At 44.7% G+C, this 17,047-nt stretch overlaps 1 protein-coding gene across 8 annotated transcripts in view; it reads right to left on the bottom strand.

Annotated features, from left to right (window-relative positions):
• Positions 1-17,047, bottom strand: part of RPH3AL (rabphilin 3A like (without C2 domains)) — a 592,574-nt gene that overhangs the window by 205,987 nt on the left and 369,540 nt on the right. The gene's annotated exons all lie outside the window — the stretch shown is intronic.

Genomic DNA, 17,047 nt, shown 5'->3' on the forward strand with positions numbered 1-17,047 from the left:
TGCTTTTTCCACCTTTCACAGTCGGTTTGGCGTAAAGTTCAAAATGAAGGACTCAAGATGCAATACCAAGGTGACCATGAATTTGCCCGTTGGATACGCATGATACCTGCCCTGGCCTTTCTACCACCACAGAATGTTGTGCAATCATTTGAAGAATTGGTGGAAGATCCTGACTTTCCACAAGAAGCAATACCTATTGCCAACTATTTTGAAGACAGCTATATTGGTCGAATGACTCGCAGAGGACGTCAAGCACCTTTGTTTCCAGTTCAATTCTGGAATGTGTATGAGCGAACATTGAATGATCAACAGCGAACAAATAATGATGTCGAAGGATGGCACCGTAGCTTTCGAGAAACATGTGGTACTCTTTTCCAAAATATATACCGGTTCATTAACTGTCTGAAACATCAGCAAGAGCTCCATAGTTTTGAAATTATTCAGATAATAGCAGGAAATCCCATCGCTGCAAGAAACAAAAAGTATGCTGCAATTTCAGCAAGGGTTAAACGTATCGTGCAAGATTTCGATAATAGAAGCTTGATGGATTATCTGAGAGGCATTGCCTACAGCTTTGATTTTTAGTTCATGGTCACATATTGTATGTTTTGAGAGCAGTGTTTTTAGCTGTAAAATAATTCAAGCATTATAACCTGCAATTTGTACTTTCTCTTTTTCTCTAATCCTTCCCCTCTATACCTTTTTATGTTTCTTGTTAAAACAGTTTTGATATATACAGTTAAAGCATAACTCTGCAAAAAACATGTTATGTTATAGTACCTGTGCCCATGATATTCATTTCCAAAGGAGACCTTCCAGCAGCTTCACTTCTGTGTGAAAAGTCTCATCCAAGTTAAAGCTCCATGTGCTGCAGGATTTCAGTGGTTGCTAAGGAGGTTGTTTCTCCTTAGTAGCAGTACTTGTGGATGGATTATAGAGGGCGTGGCTGCACAGGAGCATGCAGCTAACAATATATTCCCTATGATGTATAAAGGGCTGCTGGATTACAGCCATCTGCAAAGCCCCCCCTATGTGTTCCGTCCTGTAACGGCTTTACACAGGCAGGGGGGAGCCCTCCTCTTGTCCAGGACAGAGCACATGAGCGGAGGGTGAAGGGGAGCTTTGCAGAGGGCTGTGAACAAGCAGCCCTGAATGTATCATAAGGGCACGACCTCCTTAGTAACCAATGAAATCCTACTATTTTCCTGTCTGTTTGTAAAATTACTCATCTAGAAAACAAAGTTTGAGAATAAAAAAAACTAATTTGATCAGAATTGTATATCTTAGACTCATATGGTGTATTATTAGTGATAAGCAAACCTGCCAATGTTCAGTTCAGGCAGGTTTTTCCCGGATGCGAAAGATCCAGGAGCAAATTGCTAGAGGCAAAACATCCAGGGATGAACTGCTGGGGGCGAACTGACAGGGGGCGAAACATCCGGGGGTGAAACATCCGGGGGCGAACTGCTGGGGGCGAAACATCCGGGGGCGAACTGCTGGGGGCGAAACATCCGGGGGTGAACATCCGGGGGTGAACTGCTGGGGTCGAAACATCCAGGGGCGAAACATCCGGGGGCGAACTGCTGGGGGCGAAACATCCGGGGACGAACTGCTGGGGGCGAACTGCTGGGGGCAAAACATCCGGGGGCAAAACATCCGGGGGCGAAACATCCGGGGGCGAACTGCTGGGGGCGAAACATCCGGGGGCGAACTGCTGGGGGCGAACTGCTGGGGGCGAAACATCCGGGGGCGAAACATCTGGGGGCGAACTGCTGGGGGAGAAACATGCGGGGGCGAACTGCTGGGGGCGAAACAACCGAGGGCAAACTGCTGGGGGTGAAACATCCGGGGGCGAACTGCTGGGGGCAAACTGCTGGGGGCGAAACATCCGGGGGCGAACTGCTGGGGGCGAACTGCTGGGGGCGAAACATCTGGGGGCGAACTGCTGGGGGCGAAACATCCGGGGGCGAACTGCTGGGGGCGAAACATCCGGGGGCGAAACATCCGGGGGCGAAACATGCAGGGGCGAAACATCCAGGGGCGAAACATCCGGGGCGAACTGCTGGGGGCGAAATGTGCGGGGGCGAACTGCTGGGGGCGAAACATCCGGGGGCGAAACAGCCGGGGGCGAAACAGCCGGGGGCGAACTGCTGGGGGCGAAATGTGCGGGGGCGAAATGTGCGGGGGCGAAATGTGCGGGGGCGAACTGCTGGGGGCGAAATGAGCGGGGGCGAAATGTGCGGGGGCGAAACAACCTGGGGGCGAAATGCTGGGGGCGAAATGTTCGGGGGCGAAGTGTACCTGGGGGCGAACTGCTGGGGGCGAACTGCTGGGGGCAAACTGCTGGGGGCGAAACTTCCAACTCCCTGTTTACACAGACCATACAGCACTTATGGTTAGCAGTCTACAGCAGCCAATAAGCGAACATCATTATATATTTAACTTTACAAATCCTGTTGAATAACCTTTTATAAATAGGTACATAAGAATTGTAACATTGCTTGTACTAAAGCACATAAGAAATAAAGTTTAGTAAATGGTGACTAGCAAGCCATTATGCAGGAAATCCTGCTGAAATCATTACCTTTCTAACAGCTTTTACAGGTAAGCCTTGTAGTATTCTGGTTTGTAGCTGGACTGATCGGGTACAGTATAAAGAGGCAATCAGTAGTGTAAGGACATGTTTTAGATAATTGCATCTTTATATTAGAATATATGTGGCATAGTTAAAAAGGACCAGTCACCAGGTGAAAAGTGGACAGTTTTTTCCCTTATTTTATTCCTGCAGCTCTCACTAGTATTCTGTTTTGTTTATTTTTATAAATCCTCCACACAGCTCCAGAGAAATGAGTCCTTTTATTTAGCGCCAAATTTCATGGTCTGTCCAAGGGGTCAAGGCTCATTGGATTCTCTGAGAGCATATCTTTAAGCTGCTCTGCATTATTTCTCTGTGAGTTATACTCCTTAGTAATGACCATAAAAATTTGCACTAATTAAAACACTATGGAACTGTATGGTGGCTTTAAAGAAAAAGTAGCAGAATACACAGGGAATTTGAATAAATAAAATAAAAGGAACAAAATAAGCGAAAAAACTGGCCACTTTTCACCTGGTGACATGTCCTCTTGAAAAGGAACCTGTCACCTAGAAAAATGCTCACTTGCATGCCCCCTGAGGAAGCTATAATTTAGTGAAACATGCGTTGGGGTTTTGCACAAGAGTGCTAGCCTGTCTACAACTATGGGTAATGACTGCTACATTTGATGTATACATACATATATTTACTAACTCTCACTAGAGTGTTCACTGCTGCGGTTATATATTATGGCAGATATTGTTCCATTTCTTGCAATGCGGGCATCAATGTGGGTATGCAGCAGCAGTTGAACCTACACTAATTACTACATACTGATGCAGCCCATTTTCTTTAAATGCCGTACTTGAATGATATATTTACTCTGGATATAGTCACTTGAGGTACTTAAGAGATAGTTACAATATTTTGATTACTGTGCAGACATTGTTCTATGGGCTATTTATATAGATAGCACTCCCTGCACTATTTACTTTGGTTCTTGTGTCACTGGTTTCACCTTGTGTTATTTTTTTGCTCAAATTATTATATTATCTGTATGTGTATATTTTGTTTCCTGATTTTAACATTTTTTTCTAATAAAATGTAAACAGTTTTATTGGTATAGCATGACTCATTGGCCTTTTATATCTAAAAATTTGTCTGCAGATACCATGGTAATCTGTAAGTAAATTTTATTGAAATCATGTTAGACTAGTTTACGGGGAGCACGGGTTCAGGGAGAAAATGCTATTTTATTCTCCTTGCAGCTGCTTGCTCACATTCATCGGGGCAGTGCAGGGGACTATAACAACAAGCTACATGAGTGGTAAAGGCTCATATTTACACATCAGTGATTTTTCATCAGTATTTGTATGACACAGCAAGGAGTGGAACATACAGAAAATAGCTATAATTGAAAGGCTGACACCTGTTCTGTGTTTTGGAGACGCTGCAGGTTTTGGCATAGTAATACTGATGAAAAATCAGTGATGTTGAATGAGTCCTAATTGTTACAGCCTTCTGCACAGCCAGGATGACTGGAAGCGAGCGGCTGCAAGGAGAATAAAACTATTTTTTATCTGAAGTTGCTCCTTCTAGTTGTTTAGCCAATCATGATTAAAATTATACATGCCTGCTGATTACCATTATATCTGCAGGAGTATAGCGTTTTTGTAGGCAACAGGTTCCCTTTTAACACTTGCTATCTTTACTCCTTGAAACATTGTAGCCGTACAATGCTTTTTGTACATTAAAAAAATAAATTCAATTCAACTCACCAATACAATCTGCAGGCTTACTACTACTTAACCCCTTCGTGACCGGGCAAATTTTTTAAATTCTGACCAATGTCACTTTATGTGGTCATAACTCTGGAATGCTTCAATAAATCCCAGTGGTTTTTGTCGTGGCACATTATAATTTATGATGGTGGTAAATTTAGATTGATATATTTTGTATTTATAAAAAATATCAGAAATTTGACAAAAATGTAAAAAAAATTGCAATTTTCAAACCTTGAATGATTATCCCTTTAATCCAGATAGTCGTACCACAGAAAAACATTAATAAATAACATTTCCCTCATTCCTGCTTCTAGAGATGAGCGACTTTGCCTTTTTTAGGGTTGAGTCGAGTTTCATGAAACCTGACTTTCGCGAAAGTCGGGTTGAACGAAATCGGCCGACTATAGGGAAAAGTCGGAGGCCGACGGAAACACGAAACCCAATGCAAGTCAATGGGGAAGCAAAGTTGGCAGGGAGTGGAGGACAGGAAACACACCTACAGTGCCCATTTCAATGCCAAAAACATCAATTCTTTTTACTGAAGCTTGTCAACCTTAATTTACTTCATAATAATAGTTACGCATTGAAAACCGGGGGTTATTTGGCTAAAGTTGTGGGGGGGTAGGGCTGGCTACAGGTTTTCTTGTGCCCTGGGCCAAAGAGTGTCAGTGCGCCCCTTTAACACATACCACAACTCATGATGCTCCGATACACCACAGAAATATAGGTATAGTACAATGACACATACTTCACTGCTTACATGACATGACTGATCTATTTTAAATTGTACAACAGCTCAAAAACAGGACAGTATATTACTCCATACAGTGTTATGGCCACCTCATTGTGCGCCATACAGAATAATGAGCCCCATATATTTCTCCATACAAAATAACTGGTAACATAAAATGTTCCATACAGTATATGATGAGGTCCACATAATGCTACAGTATATGATGGTCCCCATGGACGATGCTCCAGTGTATGATGGGCCCTAATAATGCTCCATATGTAATGGGCCCCATTTCTAATGCTCCAGTGTATAATGAGCCCCGTAAATGCTGCTCCAGTGTCTGATGTCCCCTATTTGGAATGCTCCAGTATATGATGGGCCCCATTTTTAATTAACCCAGGCATGGTATGTGAAAAGAGCTCCATGGAGTAATCTGAAGCGTGTGCTGCCGCATCCTTCACTTTTGGTGTGGGTGAAGGACACAAGGAAAGTGGTTGCTCCTGAACAGAAGCCTGCACTGACAACTCAGCTCTTGCACTTTTATAAACTTCAGAAGAAGAGGTGATAGAGCTGGAGGCTGTTTCAGCAATGTAAGCCAAAAACAGTTCCTGATGCTCCGGCTTTAAAAGCAGTCTACCTACTCCCAGAAAAGGGAGCCTTACAGGCCTTCCAGAGCTACACCATGACACAGGCTCAACACCTCCTGCCTTAGCTGCTATTGTGTTTTTGGCACTACCAGCAGATGCACCTCCACCACCATCAGTACCAGGTGGCCCCCCACGCCCACATCCGCATCCTCTTCCACCATACTTCCTCATGTTTTGGAAAATGGACCCAAAATACCAGCAGATATATGGTACTGTATCAGAAGCGTACAGCTCTATACAGTCTAGGGATAACCGTAAATCTCCGTATATATTTCATGAGTCATACACAGACGCTCACAGGCTCAGTATAGATTACCCAATAAAATAAAAAGTTGAAAAAGGGTACAGTATCACCAGATACAAGGTATACTGTATATAGTATAGTGTAAACATTATGAATCTCCGTATATATTTCAGGAGGCAGACACAAATGCTCTCAGGCCCAGTATGGATTACACAAGAATATGAAAAGCTGTAAATGGGTAATGTAATACAAGGATGTAGCTTTATACAGTGTTGGGGTAATCTTAATGCTCCAAATATATTTCCAGAGTAACAGACAGACATTCACAGGCTCATTATGGATTACACCAGAATCTAAATAGCAAAAAAGGAAACTGTATCAGAAGCGTACAGCTGTATACAGTGTTGGCCAAATTTGAAATCTCAGTATATATTTGCGGAGTCACCCTCAGACGCTCACTCAGTCTGGGCTTGACCATAATAAAAAATGTTGTAAAAAAGGTACTGGATAACAAGATAGCAAGTATATATATTATAGGGTACAATTGAAATCTCCATATACATAGTCCCGTAGTCACTCTCAGACGCTTACTCAGTATGGATTTGACCGTAATACTAAATGTCAAACAAAGGTACTGTATAACAAGATACAAGCTGTATCGAGTATAGGGTAAAAATTGGCATCTCCGATTCACCGTATATATAGAAGGCGTAAACCACACACGCTCACTCACTATGGATGATACCGTAATGAAAAATTTTGAACAAAGGTACTGTATCAGTACATACCAGGTGTATCCAGTCTAGGGGTAATTGTAAATTTCTGTCTATACTTCCGGAGTCAGACACAGACACAAACAGGCTCACTATGTATTACTCCCGAATTTAAAAAGTAGAAAAAGGGAAAGGTATTCTAAGCGTACAACAGTATACAGTGTTGTGGTACTTTTAAATATTCGCATATATTTCAATCCCAGTAAGCCAGTATAGACTCTCCGCTACTGGAAACTACATGGATAAAAGTACAGACGGAAAGTCGAGTGTTAGCAGAAATTTGGGAATTACTCATCGCGGGAAAACCTACCAGTAGATGTTGCAGAGGTGATGCAAACCCTCAATTACAGTGTCTGTGGAGACAGCAAAAACGATTCTTTGTGAAGAAAAGATTGCTTTATCGCAGAAGCGTGGATCACATCACCGCTAATCGTCTCCATCAAATTGTGAACACAGGGAGAGATGTAGACATGGTCCTCACTGCCTATCATGATGTGTCTGGTCATTTTGGAGGGCAAAAGAAAGAAGCCAAAGGCAGTAGGCGATTCTATTGGATTGGTATGAGAGGAGACAGTGAAAAATGGTGGCAGGAATGTCACACGTCTGTGACTATCACAACTGTGAAAGGTGATCATAAAGCACCACTGCATCCACTTGTAAGTTGCCGTCCATTACAAATGGTAGCCATTGATCATCAGAAGGTAGAGTGTTGTGAGTTCATTCTCTGGTTCAGGAGGTGGTGCGGCTGGTTTGATCGGTGGAGATCTGCCACCTGAGAATGAGGATGACGATTGGATCTCAGGATTCTCAGATTGGATTTAAGACAGCCGACGCCCTATTCAGTTGCTGGTGATTCCTTCTGGCTTGTCAGCTCTTGGTTTTCAGCTCTGTTCCAGTCATCTAAAGCTAAGTTTTTCTGCTAATGTTCACACTTGATTTTGTTGGTCTATTCAGTTTTTTGTGTGGTCTGCTAGCCCCGGCTGGGGGCTGAGCTGAATTTCCACTCTTATTTATCAGTATTTTGCCAATTGGCATGTTTTGTCCCTTACTAGTTCTGTCTCTTTTTGCTCTGTCTCAGAATATTTCAGAGTGCTGATATAGTGGGAGAAGTCTAGTGACTTCAGGGTTAATTTTGGCTATCAGAAGTGTTGGGACATTATTTTTGTAGGGTTTTTTGCAGGTTGCAGATAGTGTCTTCCCTTTCCTTTCCTGTCTAGTTAGTTTGGGCCCCATCATTTGCTCAGCCTATTTTCCTGCCTGTTTGTGCCTTCATCTTGTTTCCCTGTCAATACATGTGTGGGGGGTCTAATCTGGGGCAGTTTGTTTTCCCTTTTCTTGCTTTAGGCTTATTTAGTCCTCCGGCCGTGATGAGGCATCTAGGTTCATCGTAGGCATGCTCCACTGCTACTGCAAGTTGTGTGGTAAGATCAGGGATCTGCAATCTGCATAGTTACCAATCACTCTGGTTTTCTGTGGCTTAGCTTGTTTTGCTTTTTTCTCCTCGGTGACCCATTCATAACAGAATCACCAGCCATACCGCAGATTCTAGGGTACTCAAAAGCAGTCAGAATTTTTTTTTTCTATATGTATATTTTTTCCTCTTTTTTTCTGGGGCCATAGGAGGATTTTTTTTTTTTATGGAGATTAAGCAATTGTCTGATCGTGTGGAGCAGCTCACTGCTGAAGTGCGGGGTATTTCTGCCTATCTCGCTCATTCACATGCTGCTGAACCAGGGATCCCTACTCCTGATGTGTTTTTTGGGGATCGGTCTAAATTTTTGAATTTTAAGAATAATTGTAAATTATTTCTTGCCCTGAAGCCTAATTCATCGGGAAGCTCTGCGCAGCAGGTTAAAATTGTCATCTCTTTGCTGCGCGGCGATCCCCAGGATTGGGCGTTTTCTTTGACACCTGAAGATCCTATTCTGACTAATGTGGATGTATTTTTTCAATCCTTGGGGTTGTTGTATGATGAACCTAATACTATTGATCAGGCTGAGAAAGCCCTATTGGCATTGAACCAGGTTCAGGATTCTGCAGAGTTGTACTGTCAAAAATTCCGAAAGTGGGCGGTCCTTACTACCTGGAATGATGGTGCCTTGGCAGCTCTCCTTCAGAAGAGTTTGTCAGAAACCGTAAAAGATACTATGGTGGGATTTCCTGTTACCTCTGGTCTTGACGATTCTATTAGCCATTCAAATTGATCGGCGTTTACGTGAACGCAAAACTACACGAGAGGAGTTGCCACCTTTTGGACAAATGTCTGAACCTATGCAATGTGATAGAGTTTTGTCTAGGGCGCAACGTCAGGAGTTTAGAAGGCGTAATAAGCTGTTTTTTCTGTGAAGACGTCTCTCATATTATTTCTGTCTGCCCAAAACGAGAGAAACGTTTTGCACACACATTTGCTGTGGGCAGTATACAACCTAAGTTTCTTTTGGCAATTACTCTGATCTGCTCCTTATCCACATTTTCCATGAAGGCTTTTGTGGATTCAGGAGAAGCGTTGAATCTGATGGATTTGGACTTTGCTAAACGTTGTGGTTTTTCCATGACGCCTCTGCGGACGCCTATTCCTTTGAGGGGTATTGATGCTACTCCTTTGGCGGAGAATAATCCTCAGTTTTGGACCAAGGTGATGATGCGGGTGGCCCCAGACCACCAAGAAAATTGTAAATTTTTGGTGCTGCATAATTTGCATGATACTATTGTTCTGGGCTTTCCTTGGTTGCAAACTCATAATCCAGTTTTGGATTGGAAATCTGGGTCTGTGGTGAGTTAGGGTTGTCAGTGTGTTCTTAGGAACGCCCCTGTTTTCTCCACCTCTCCTCAGTCTCATGATATTCCTGATTATCTAGCCTATTTTTCTGATGTATTTAGTGAGAGCAAGTCTGCGTCTTTGCCTCCTCATAGGAGTTATGACTGTGCAATTGAGTTGATGCCTGGGTGTAAATTTCCCAAGGGTCGGCTTTTCAACTTATCAGTACCCGAACATGATGCTATTCGATCCTATATTAAGGAGTCATTGGAGAAGGGTCATATTAGACCATCCTCGTCACCTTTAGGTGCTGTTTTTTTTGTGGCCAAGAAAGATGGTTCATTAAGACCGTGTATTGATTATTGTTCCCTTAACAAGAGGACAGTTAAATATCAGTACCCGTTACATCTAATGTCTGATTTATTCTCCAGAGTTAAGAGTGCCTGCTGGTTTACTAAGCTTGACCTCAGGGGGGGCGTATAATCTTATTCGCATCAATCACGGGGATGAATGGAAGACGGCGTTTAATACTCCGAAGGGACATTTTGAGTACCTGGTGATGCCTTTTGGGCTCACTAATGCCCCTTCTGTCTTCCAGTCTTTTATGAATGATATTTTCCGTGACTTTGTGGATAAGTTTTTGATCATCTATCTGGATGATATTTTGATCTTTTCTAGTGATTGGGATTCACATGTGGAACACGTCCGGACTGTGTTCCAGATTTTGAGGGAGAATTCCCTGTTTGTTAAGGGATCGAAATGCCTCTTTGGTGTACAGAGGATTTCATTTTTGGGATTTATCTTATCTCCATCGACTATTGAAATGACCCAGCCAAGGTACAGGCCATTTATGATTGGGTTCAGCCTACTTCTTTGAAGGCCCGCCAGAAGTTTTCGGGTTTTTCCTAATTTCTATCGTAAATTTATAGGTAATTTTTCTGGTATTGTCAAACCACTGACTGATCTGACCAAGAAGGGCGCTGATGTGCTGAATTGGTCTCCTGAGGCTATCTCAGCATTTCAGGAGCTTAAGAAGAGATTTACTTCCGCTCCAGTTTTACGGCAACCTGATGTCTCACTTCCATTTCAGGTGGAGGTAGATGCTTCTGAGATTGGTGCAGGAGCTGTTTTGTCCCAAAAAGACCGTGACTTCTAAGATCAATCCCTGTGCCTTCTTTTCTCGAAAGTTCTCCCCATCTGAATGCAATTATAACATGGGGAATCGGGAATTGTTGACCATGAAGTGTGCATTTGAGGAGTGGAGACATTGGTTGGAGGGAGCTAGACATCAAGTTGTGGTCCTCACCGATCACAAGAATTTGATTTATCTGGAGTCGGCCAAACGCTTGAATCCTAGACAGGCTAGATGGGCCTTGTTTTTCACGCGTTTTAATTTTGTGGTCTCTTTTCTTCCAGGCACTAAGAATGTTAAGGCAGACGCCCTTTCTAGGAGTTTCTTTGCCGATTCTCTTAGTGTGACCGAGCCTACTACCATCCTAGGTGAGGGGGTAGTTCTTTCTGCCATTTCGCCCGATTTGAGACGCGCCCTGGAGGAATTTCAGGAGGATAAACCTGAGCGTTGCCCTATGGGAAAATTGTATGTTCCTGACCAGTGGAGAAAGAGTGATGTCTGAAATTCATTGCTCCGCATTGGCTGGTCATCCAGGTATTTTTGGTACCAGAGATTTGGTGAGTCGGTCCTTTTGGTGGTCTGCCTTATTTCGTGACTTCAGGAATTTTGTACAGTCCTGTGGGACTTGTTCTCGGTCTAAACCCTGTTCTCGTTCTAGTGGGTTGCTGATGCCCTTGCCAGTACCCAAGAGGCCATGGACCCATATCTCAATGGATTTTATTTCTGATCTTCCTGTCTCTCAGAGAATGACTGTTATCTGGGTGATTTGTGATAGATTTTCGAAGATTGTCCATCTTGTACCACTCCCAAAGTTGCCATCTTCCGCTGAGTTGGTGCCCTTGTTTTTACAACAGGTGGTTCGGTTACATGGGATTCCTGAGAACTTTGTGTCCGACAGAGGAGTCCAGTTTGTTTCCAGATTCTGGAAAGCCTTTTGTTCCAATCTGGGAATTCAGTTATCCTTCTCCTCCGCGTTTCATCCCCAGACCAATGGGCAGACTGAGGGTACAAACCAGACCTTGGAGTCTTATTTGAGATGTTTTATATCTGCTGATCAGGATGATTGGGTCTCATTTTTGCCCTTGGCCGAATTCGCACTGAACAATAGAGCTAGTTCTGCCACTTTGATGTCACCCTTTTTCTGTAATTTTGGGTTTCATCCTCGATTCTCTTCAGGGCAAGTGGAATCTTCGTCCTGCCCAGGTGTGGACACTGTGGTTAAGAGAATGCAGCAGATATGGGACCAAGTGGTGGATAAGTTGTCACTTTCTCAGGAAAAGGCCCAGCGATTTTCCAACCGGCATAGGACCATTGGTCCCCGATTTAAAGTGGGTGATATGGTTTGGTTGTCGTCTAAGAATATTCCTATGAAGGTTGCATCTCCTAAATTTAAGCCAAGATTTATTGGTCCTTATAAGATTTTGGAAATTCTTAATCCTGTTTCGTTTCGATTGGCTCTTCCAGTTACGTTCAAGACCCATAACGTATTTCACAAATCTCTGTTGAAGAGGTTTGTTGAGCCAGTGGTTCCTATGGCAGCACCTCCTGACCCTGTGTTGGTCGAAGGCAATGTGGAATATGAGGTAGAGAAAATATTGGATTCTCGTTTGGTTAGACGGGGACTCCAGTATTTGGTCAAATGGAAGGGTTATGGTCAGGAGGATAATTCTGGGGTCTCTGCCTCTGATATTCATGCCAATAGATTGGTTTGTGCTTTTCACCGGGCCCATCCTGATAGGCCTGGTGGCGTGGATGAGGGTTCGGTGACCCCTCCTTAAGGGGGGGCACTGTTGTGAGTTCATTCTCTGGTTCACCAGTTGTGAGTTCCCCTTCCAGACTCCCTCTGGTGGTAACAGGAGGTGGTAAGGCTGATTTGATCGGTGGAGATCTGCCACCTGAGAATGAGGATGACGATTGGACCTCGGGATCCTCAGATTGGATTTAAGACAGTCGACGCCCTATTCAGTTGCTGGTGATTCCTTCTGGCTTGTCAGCTCTTGGTTTTCAGCTCTGTTCCAGTCATCTAAAGCTAAGTTTATCTGCTAATGTTCACACTTGATTTTGTTGGTCTATTCAGTTTTTTGTGTGGTCAGCCAGCCCCCGGCTGGGGACTGTGCAGAATTTCCACTCTTGTTTATCAGTATTTTGCCAATTGGCCTTTTGTCCCTTACTAGTTCTGTCTCTTTTTGCTCTGTCTCAGAATATTTCAGAGTGCTGATATAGTGGGAGAAGTCTAGTGACTTCAGGGTTAATTTTGCTATCAGAAGTGTTGGGACATTATTTTTGTAGGGTTTCTTGCAGGTTGCAGATAGTGTCTTTTCTTTCCTTTCCTGTGTAGTTAGTTTGGGCCCCATCATTTGCTCAGCCTATTTTCCTGCCTGTGTCTGTGCCTTCATCTTGCTTCACCGTCAATACATGTGTGGAGGCTATCTATTCCTTTGGGGTCTGCACTGGGGCAGTTAGTTTTCCCTGTTCTTGCTTTAGGCTTATTTAGTCCTCCGCCCGTGACGAGGCGTCTAGGAACATCGTAGGCACGCTCCACGGCTACTGCTAGTTGTGTGGTAAGATCAAGGATCTGCAATCTGCATAGTTACCAACCTCTCTGGTTTTCTGTGACTTAGCTTGTTTTGCTTTTTTCTCCTCGGTGACCCATTCATAACACTAGATCCTTAATGTGCGTCAAACTTTGCATGAGCAGATGAATAAGTGGGATGCTCATGCATATGATGGCATTGTCTGCGCTTACCAGCCGTATGCATTCCTCAAAACACTGAAGGACTTTACAGAGGTCTTTCAGCTTTGACCACTGCACACCCGACAACTCCATGTCTGCCCTCAAGCTGCCTGCCCGTGTATCCTCCCACAAATGCATTACAGCCTGCCTCTGTTCACACAGCCTCTCAACCATGTGCAGGGTGGAGTTCCACCTTGTTGCAACGTCTATGATTAGGCGGTGCTTGGGGAGGAGCAATCGCTGCAGCTTCTGCATACGAGTGGAGTGGACGTTTGAGTGACGGATGTGCGAGCACAGTCTTCGCACCTTATGGAGCAGTGATGTTAACTCTGGATAATTATTAAGGAAGCACTGCACCACCAGATTCAAAGTGTGAGCCAGGCAAGGTATGTGTGTGAGTTTTGCACGGGCTATGGCTGCCACAAAATTATGTCCGTTATCATTGACTACCTTGCCTGGCTTAAAATGTAGAGTACCCAGCCATGACTCAGTTTGTCGCTGCAAGTAGTCGGCCAGTACCTCCGCGGTGTGTCTGTTGTCGCCCAAAGATATCATCTTTATCACAGCCTGCTGACGCTTACCACTAGCTGTTCGATAGTGGGACACCTCGTGTGCAACACTGCCAGCTGCGGCTGGAGTGCTCGTGCGACTGTGCTCTGTGCACAAGCTTTTGCTTATGGAGGAGGAAGGTCGAAAGCCTACAGCCAACTGTTTCCTATACCGTGGGCTAGGCAGCACTGTTCCACTGTCCCCTGTGGAGCCTGCATCCACCACATTAACCCAGTGCACAGTGATGGACACATAACGGCCCTGGCCATGCCTACTGGACCATGCATCTGTTGTGAGGTGCACCTTTCCACTCACTGATTGCTTGAGTGCATGGACAATGCGGTATTTCACATGCAGGTGGAGGGCTGGGATGACTTTTTGAGAAAAGAAGTGCCGACTGGTTAGGTCATAGCGTGGGACAGCATAGGCCATGAGCTCGCGGAAAGCTTCACTTTCAACCAAATGGTAGGGCATCATCTCTAATGAGATTAGTTTGGCAATGTAGGCGTTCAGACACAGTGTACATGGATGAGAGGATGAGTACTTTCTTGTCCTACTCAGAGTATCTGGTAGGGTGAGCTGGACTGGAGAGCTGCATATGGGGGAAGTAGCGGTGGACCGGACGGAGTGAGAGGGGGTTGGTGATGGTATTGTTGGTGATGGCCTAGATTCAGTGTTGTGTTGCAAAACCATTGTGATTCCCTGAGTGCTTTGGCCTTGCGACGACACCTCAACATTTAGTGCTGGTGGTGTGCTTAATGGTGGCGGTGGTCTTACAGTGAGGGAAGCGATGGAGCGTTGCTGGCTACCTTCAGTCGGAGCAGGTGCACATGTGCTACCTGAGGTTTTGTAGTCCGTCCACGCTTGCAAGTGCATGTTGATTAAATGTCTAAGCATGCAACTGGTATTCAAATTTCTGAGTTGTTTACCTCAGCTAAAGGTCCTTCCGCACTTCTTACATGTAACCTTTGCCTCATCAGCAGGATTTTGGACAAAGAAGTGCCACACTGCACTCTTCCTACTATGGTATACATTTTCTGGCCTTGCACGCTGTGCTAAGTTGACCATCTGGCCAAGTTGTCCTGCAACTCTTAGTTTTTGGACAGCTACGTGCCTGCCAGATAACCGCTGCTGCGATGTCAATGCCTACTGCAGATCCTTCTCCTTATCTGAACTATTGCCAGCGTCACCCTCCTCCCCCAATGGATGCCAATCAGGGTAAAGAACTGGATCATCCATCACCTCCTCTTCAAAGTCATCTGCACCTTCCTCTTTACCTTCCTCTTTACCTTCCTCTGTATCACCGTGTAAGGTGGTATAGTATGCGGGAAGGGACACCTGAGTTTCGTCAGGGTCAGATTCTGGCTCAGTAGACTGCGAGATCAATGTAGTGCTCTGGGTCAATGTACCAGCAGAATCATCTAGCAGTGGCTGTGCTTCAGTGCACTCCTTGTCAGATTCATCTTGGACTGGGGAATTCAGGATTTGACTGGATAACCCAGGCATGGTATGTGAAAAGAGCTCCATAGAGTAATCTGAAGTGTGGGCTGCCGCATCCTTAACCTTTGGTGGGGGTGAAGGACACAAGGAAAGGTGTTTCTCCTGACCAGAATCCTGCACTGACCACTGACGACTCCGTGCTTGCAGGTTTCGAACTTTCAGAAGAGGAGGCAATAGAGCCGGTGGCTGTTTCGGCAATGTACGCCAAAACCTGTTCCTGATGCTCCGGCTTTAAAAGCGGTTTTCCTACTCCAAGAAAAGGGAACCTTACAGGCCTTCTTGGGCCAGACGATGATGCAGGCTCAACATCTCCTGCCTTAGCTGCTATTGTGCTTTTGCCAGAACCAGCCAATGCACCACCACCATCATTACCAGTTGCGCCCCCCTGAGCAGGTCCGCGGCCTCCTCCACTTCCTCTTGTTTGGGAAAATGTACCAAAAATACCAGCAGAGATATGGTACTGTATGAGGAGCGTCCAGCTGTGTAAGGTGTATTAAAATTTTGTATATATTTTGTTAGTCAATGACGCTCTCCCAGTATGTATTTGACCATATCCAACAAGCATATATACGGAACTGTATCAGAAGTGTGCAGTTGTATACACTTTTTGTGTAACTAACAATCTCCGTATATGTATTTACGGAGTGTCACACACACACTGACTCTGTATAGATGTGAATGTAATGCGAACGGCAGATCTACAATACTGTTGGAGAATCGGACAGCTCTATACGGGGTCTGTATGGAAAATTGTCAATCTCTGTCTATTTTTATACGGAGTGACACTCGCTGTCTCTGTATAGTTTTGACTGTAATCAAACAGCAGATATACGAAACTGTTTGAAAAGCGGACAGCTCTATAAGGTGTAGGTCTGGAAAAATGGAAAATCTCCTAGGCTTGTTATTCCAGAGTCACACACAGATAGCTTGTATTTGTCCGTGATACCAGCCAGTACACGATAGTCTGTGAGGAGCGTGCACATCTATACGGTGTGTGAAAAAATGAACGCTCCGTAACTCACCAGAACAAAATAATAAAAGTCGGAGTGCTTTAAAAAAAGCAGTTTGAATAGCAGTGTGCACACAGCAAAGCAGCTATCAGGTAGCCTTAAAAGGCAGCCTAATCACCACCAGCGCTGCTGCACACAACAAAAATCCTCCCCTTTCACTGCACACGAACTGTACAGTGAAAAGCGTTATAAGCAGAAGCAATTTTTTTTTCTTCTTCCCTGCCTAGTGCTCTCCCTTATTCAGAATCAGCAGCAGCACCTCTCCCTATTCTAAGATTGGCAGAAGTAAGATGGCGGTCGGCAGTCACGGCCTTTTATAGCCACTGTGACACCACACAAAGCCAGCCAATCACTTCAATGCCCTTCTCTAAGATAGTGATGGCCGCTGCCATGTCATCGCATTGCCCACAGTGTGCATCCTCCATCATTGGCTGAGAAAGGGCTCTGGAAGCATTATTTGAAACGCGACTTTGGCGCTCGTCGACCTCATGGCCGACCTCACGCTATGGTCGGGTTTCGATCGGCGAAACCCGACTTTAGCTAAAGTCGGCGATTTTTGAATTTGACAGAACCGTTTCGCTCAACTCTACCTGCTTCACATCAGCACC

Source organism: Dendrobates tinctorius, unplaced genomic scaffold, assembly GCF_039654945.1.
Source record: "Dendrobates tinctorius isolate UK_male_01 unplaced genomic scaffold, ASM3965494v1 ptg000007l, whole genome shotgun sequence".
Lineage (NCBI taxonomy): Eukaryota > Metazoa > Chordata > Amphibia > Anura > Dendrobatidae > Dendrobates > Dendrobates tinctorius.